The following is a 6,000-nucleotide window of genomic DNA, read 5'->3' as shown; positions in this document are numbered from 1 at the left end:
GATGCAGTCCCTGCGCCTCCGGTTTCAGGCACACTCTTCTGCGCCCCCGGTCTACCCCGGACGTGGGTGCCTGCTCCCTCTGTGGGCTCAGACTGCTGGTCGGAAGGGGCCTGGCGTGGAATAACTTCCCGGTTGGCCACTGGGTCCTCCAGAAACCTTCTGCCCTTTTCAAGCAGTCTTAAGAAATGTCCTGTTTTATAGGGTGTTAGTGACTTTTTTTTTTTCCTGGTCGCTAGGTGGCGCCAGAGATCTCTCCTATTGTCCTTGGGGGGCTGTTTTTCGCCTCCCCCCACCCCGTGGGACAGAGAACAGAGCGGGAATGGTAGGGTACACCTCAACAGCTTTGGGGTGCTGTGTCTGCCTTGTGCCCCACTGTCGTGGAGAACCCACGCCCCGAATTTTCGTGCCCCGGGTCTCAGTTCAAAGCCCTCAGTTCCAGGACGCGGGCTGTAGCCCAGTTCAGTGGCGCGGGAATGGCGCCTTTTGCACCGCTCCCGTGCCTGGGTGCCTGGATCCTGCTCACTCAGGGAGGGACCTTCACGTCAGTGAGGACCTCTGTGCGTCTCCCCGCAAGCCTAGGTCGTCTCCCCGCAAGCCTAGGTCGCAGGCGCGGGGACCTGGGCAGCCGCGATCCAGGTCTGCACTTGCTTTTCAAGCGCGCCGAGCACTCCGCGTTTCCGCGCCAGCTTACCGGCAGCCCGGGCTGTGTGCGCGTCTCCCGGGGTCTTTGTTCTTCTCTAATGGCGCCCGGAGCCGTTTGCTCACCGCCGCGGCGGATCCTGCAGGGTTCTCCTCAGCTCCCGTTCACGGGGTGTGGTGGCTGCAATAGTTCCTTTCCGCTCACAGTCCCGCTTGCTGCCTCGTTTGTTCTTGTTGGCCGTTTTGGTTTGTTGTTTCCTCCTCTCTGTGGGTCGGAGAGTGCCGCCTCTGTGGGCGGGGGAGGGGAGCAGGGTTCTGCGCTTCCCTCCCTTCTAGTCCTCTTTTATGGCCACTGTCTTCTTAGGGTAGTTTGCTGGCGTCACCCGTTTATCTTCCGTGTCCCAGTTCTCACTGGGACCTGCCGCTTTTCCTCCCTATTCACTTTTTTTAATGGGAGATCTTACTCGCAGCGTCTCCTCGCCGCCATGTTGCTCCGCCCCCTCTTCTTAAATGTTTTTTAAGCATATAGATCATGCACATAGTTTGGTAAATATCCAAATATATTTCTCATTTTCTGTAAGTATTGTAGTTTACACTTTAAATATCAGTTTAAAATATTCTTTGATAATCTATGCAGATATGATTGATTTTTATAGATCAGCCTTTTAATCCCATGAAAACTCAGTTATAAGATCTTTTCGTAGCTTTCTTGAGAGTTTTCTATGTATAAAATCCTGTCATCTATAAATATTATTTTAATTTTTTCCAATATGTCTTGTGTTTATTTCTTTTTCTTTTTCTTGAATTATCCCTGAAGGATGTTTTTTGTTGGAGGTAGAATTCTGGGTTGACAGTTCTTTAATTCCAGAACTTTTAAACTGGTATTCTATTGTGAAAAGCAAACAGCTAGCTGCTTAACATTTTCAAGCTCCAATGCATGGAGTTTGGATAGCTTACTTTATTTGCAAGTTTGTGACTTAACTGAGATGCAGAGAGGAGTCTGTTTTATCCAGGTGGGTTCAATTTGATCACCTGAATCCTTTCTAGCTGTGGTTCAGAGGGAGACAGGACTGTTGATAAACAGTCAGGGAGGTGTAATCTTGCTGGCTTTGAAAATGGAGGAAAGTACTACAAATGAGGAATGTGGGCAGTGTTTAGAAGCTGGAAAAGGCAAGGAAGCAGGTCTTCCCTGAGAGCTTTCAGAAGGGAATGCAGCCCTACAGACACTGGAATTCGCCCCAGTGAGATTTCTGACTACAAAACTAGAAGGTAAAACATTGTGTTGTTTTTCTAAGTTTGTAGTAATTCATAACAAAAGTGAAAAAGTAATGAAACTTTTCTCTGCTTTCTGCTTTTTGTTGAGTAATTTTCAGTCACCTGAATTGCTCATTTTATGGAATGTGTCATTTTCTTTTTTTCTCGGGATGTTAAGTTTTCTGGCAGTTTCTTATGAGGTGTTTGGGAAGGAATTTCTTTCAGGTTTTCCTTTTTGAGGTTTGTTGAAGAGCTTTGTTCCTTTTCAGGATTGTTTACATTATTCCTTTGAAATTCCATATAAACTTTGTTGTGATTCACATGATTTTAGTGGGAAGATTTTTAAAGAAATATAAAACTTAGAAATCATTTTTGGGATTTTTAGAGATCAGGCCTTGGAAAGGTGGAGACTCCCTAAATGTATAATAATGAGAATTATAATAAATAACAAACACATTGATTGCCTATATGTCATACATTGTTCTATATCTTCTAATAGATTAGTTTATTTGACACAAACATCTATGAGTAAGCTATAGTTACTCCAATTTCAAAGAAGAGAAAATACATGGGCATAGAAAAGCATAATAATTTGCACAAAGTCATAATTTACAACTGGTAGATGTACAATTAAATTTAGGTAATCTGATTCAGAGTGGGCATTCTTAGAGATTATGCTAAGAACAAATCCCCATTTTAATGACTCTGGTGCTAGTCTTCAGAAAGTCACTAATTACTGGATCTAACATTTAAAGAGAAAAGGGAGAGAAAGTAAAAATTACACTGTAATTGAAGACTCCTTTGAGTGCATATTTATAATTTAGTTGCACATTATATTACTGGTGATCAACTAGAATTGATTCATGTCTTCAAGCATAAATCAGGGGTGTAAGAAGATGATTGTTTTATTGACTAAGGTCTACAAAACTTAGATAGCAATATTGTAAGATGCTCAGAGTGTTGTGCATCATTTGGCCCTGTGTCTAAAAGTAAAAGTTTCAGAAGTATGCTGGTGTCTGGGGAATAAATTAAGTTCTAGTGGGATCTCTCTAGGAGAAAATATTTTTCTGGCTTATAGGTTTATGTTACACAAAAGCTAGAATTTCTGAACAAAGCAAAAGCACTACTTCCATTAGTAAGGGTTTTGTTATCAGAAATAATTATGAAAAAGTGACCAGAAATTTGTTTCTAGTAATTTGGAATATCTTTATAAAGCCAGTAACCTCATGGTGATGTTCAAAATAATGCTTCAGTTATTTCTAAGGAGTACATTTGGATATGGATTTACATAAATCACAGAAATGTTTCTTCCTCCACTAAAAACAGGAAGGAACACTTCTGTTTTTGTTTTCAAGGCAAAGCAGGGAAGATGTAAATGGGTCACTTATGAAAGGAACAAATGTAGAGTTCACTTTAGCTATAACTGAATATATGGACTTCATGTCATCAAGGTTGCATTTTTAAATTTTCCAAGTTCTCTTTTTTTTAACCTTGCAAGTTCATTGTTTTGCTTGGTTGGTTGCAGGTTCATACAGGCTTTCTTTATGTGTGTCAAAAACTGTTGCCATTCTTTCAAGACTTATATTGTCTTTATAACTAGTGATACCAGAGAAACAACAGAGCTTCTCAGAAGGTTAGAGTCAGGAAAGTCCTGAAAATGAGTTTGATTATTCTGGCTTGTTCCTATCATTATCTCGCATTGAATTACTGTGGTCTGTAACATGGAGCTCTGATTGGCCAGCCTGGGTCATGTACCCAATCTTGTGATGAGAGATAAATCCATGTGATTAACAGAACATCTTTTGAGGAAAAAGCCACATGAGTGAGGTCAGTCTAGACAGGATAGACACTTGACACAGGGATAGTCACTTGGATAATCATATGTGACTTTGCTTTTTAAGGAAGATATACCAGGAAACCTTGGGTTTTTTGATACTGTGGCTAAATTGGTAGTATATAACTGTGGAAGCCAGTGGACAGAGCCTTTTGGCAATGTGGTTATCCTTAATGTCCATAATAAATATTTTTGGCTTCCTTACTCTTAAGCACACAGTAGGTTTATTTTTCCAGGCTTACTTGTTGTTGATGGCACTATGTGACTTCCCCTGGACAATAAATCATGGAGAATAAATGGTGTATGACTGCTGGGTGAAAGATATAATTTCTGAAGTGGGACCCTTGGGAGCTTTTTCTCTTTGGAACATGACAACAGTTGACAACATTGGAGATAGTGTTTGTTCCATCAGCTTGAATTACTCCTGAGTTATCACTGTGATCAGAGCCTTCCTGTTGGATCCCAATGGACATATAAGCAAGAAAATAATATTTGTTCAGTTTAAGTCAATTAGATTTTGGGGTTTTTAGTTACTGTGCCATACTCTACCCCATCTTGATTTAAGACTATGTAAGTTTCTGATACCAACTAAACTGAATTCATTCAATTCCCATAGCTATTGTATGGGTCAAGTACTTAGGCAAATAATATCAGTAATTACTTATGTATTTCCCTTGTACTCAGTTCTTTAATTTTCATATCAAATGGACATAGAAGCTCTGGCAGATCAATTGTTACACATCTTCTTAAAATGTTTGTCATTGGCTCTACTGCTAAGTACAATTTATCTTTCAAAAGATATTTCTTCTCTCTTGTATAGCCTCAGTACCTAAATAGTGGGAGGAAGGAAACTTTCTCCAAAACTTGGGTTTGATCTAAAAAAACCTGAATGAATATGTTATATGCTCTAGTGCAACATTTCAAATGAGTGATTCCTCAGAGACTGGACCTATGTGATTTCCCAAACTCTTATTTTTAAATCATAAGTTGTGTTGACTTATGAGCTGTATTTATCTCTTTTCTTCAGGGATTATTTTTCCTTGCAGCAGAATGTCAAGGAAATAGTGAGTTTTGTTGCTGATTAATTAAAATTAAAAGAAAGCAAAAATTGCCCCAGTGAAAATATTTAAGAATACTACAGTAATATTTCAGCTCAGTAATCAGGTATCACAGATCATAATTTATAATGTGAATTTCAAAATCAAGACGCAGATTTTCAAAAGAAAGAATTAAGAAGAGGTTTCAAAGCTCTCAGATACCTTAATCCCAAAAAGGTGATAACAAGATTTAGATAGAAATTTTTTTTTTCAAATTTGATGGAAAGGATTTATTTGATAGAAGCTGTGCAGTGATTCCTGCTCTTGACATTGTCAGGGGCTTGGAAGCTTGTTTACTGAAAAGCACTTCATCAGGACCTTGGAGATTTTGAGATGGGATTCCTATAGCAAAAGGCACAGCGAACTGGTGTACCATCATTAGCAGATTTGCAGTGGAGTTGTGGTTGAGTTTAGATTGATCTGTGCTTCCAGAGTTTCCCTAGGGAAGAGGGTGAATGGGTTTAATCTGTGGGTCTGAAGATGACCACATGGAGAATGTAGTCTGGAGTCATTTATTTAAAATTTGGCCAAAAATATGTCTTGGTAGTTCTGCAAACTCACCAAAGAGGTGTGTGGTGAATACTAAAAATCAACAGACTAAGCAGGAGCAGCAGGGAGATTGATCTCTTGGGACTTGAGAAAGAACAACACATTGATTGCTCTTTTGGGAAATTTCTAAGGAAGGCACAAAATCACTTAGCCAAAGAATCAACTTAAAACATCTTCCTGACTCAGGGAATGTGCTGTTAGCTTAAAACATGGCCAGTTGGTGAGAACTTACCTGGTTTCTCCTCTCTTTCCCATTATTTTTATTCTCATGGTTTTAGAAGCAGTGATGAGGGCAATATTTCTGCAAGAAACCAACCCTTAGCGAGGGCTAGTTCAAGCACCAGAGACATTACCATCTACAGGTCTGGATTACAATATGCTAGAGCTGGAATTTTCAGCTACAGAATTCTGAGAGAATTGGCCTTTCTCTTATCTAGGAGCAGGAAGAAGTGAACTAGTCCATCAAAAGTTTTCAGGAGACCATTAAAGAGTCGCTCCTGTGAACACACATCCATGACATACTTATTCAGCCTACTGGATATGTTCCTTAAGGTTTGTATTTGAACAAAAAAAAAATAGCTTCTCTGGACTCCATAGGATACCTTTCATTAATATATTAATTTGATT

The 6,000-nt window shown here is 39.8% G+C and overlaps 1 protein-coding gene across 1 annotated transcript in view; it reads left to right on the top strand.

Moving 5' to 3' along the window:
- Positions 1-1,729: 1,729 nt before the first annotated feature.
- Positions 1,730-6,000, top strand: part of ZNF385D (zinc finger protein 385D) — an 860,299-nt gene continuing 856,028 nt past the window's right edge. Inside the window, exon 1 of the mRNA XM_054691913.1 lies at positions 1,730-1,908. The gene's annotated coding sequence lies outside the window, so the exon portion shown is untranslated. The remainder of the gene's footprint in view (positions 1,909-6,000) is intronic.

The sequence above is a fragment of the Talpa occidentalis genome, unplaced genomic scaffold, assembly GCF_014898055.3.
Source record: "Talpa occidentalis isolate TD23 unplaced genomic scaffold, MPIMG_talOcc4v2.1 talOcc4.10, whole genome shotgun sequence".
In the NCBI taxonomy this organism is placed as follows: Eukaryota; Metazoa; Chordata; class Mammalia; order Eulipotyphla; family Talpidae; genus Talpa; species Talpa occidentalis.
Note: the sequence above shows the minus strand (reverse complement) of the source record. Positions and strands in the feature narration are given on the sequence as shown.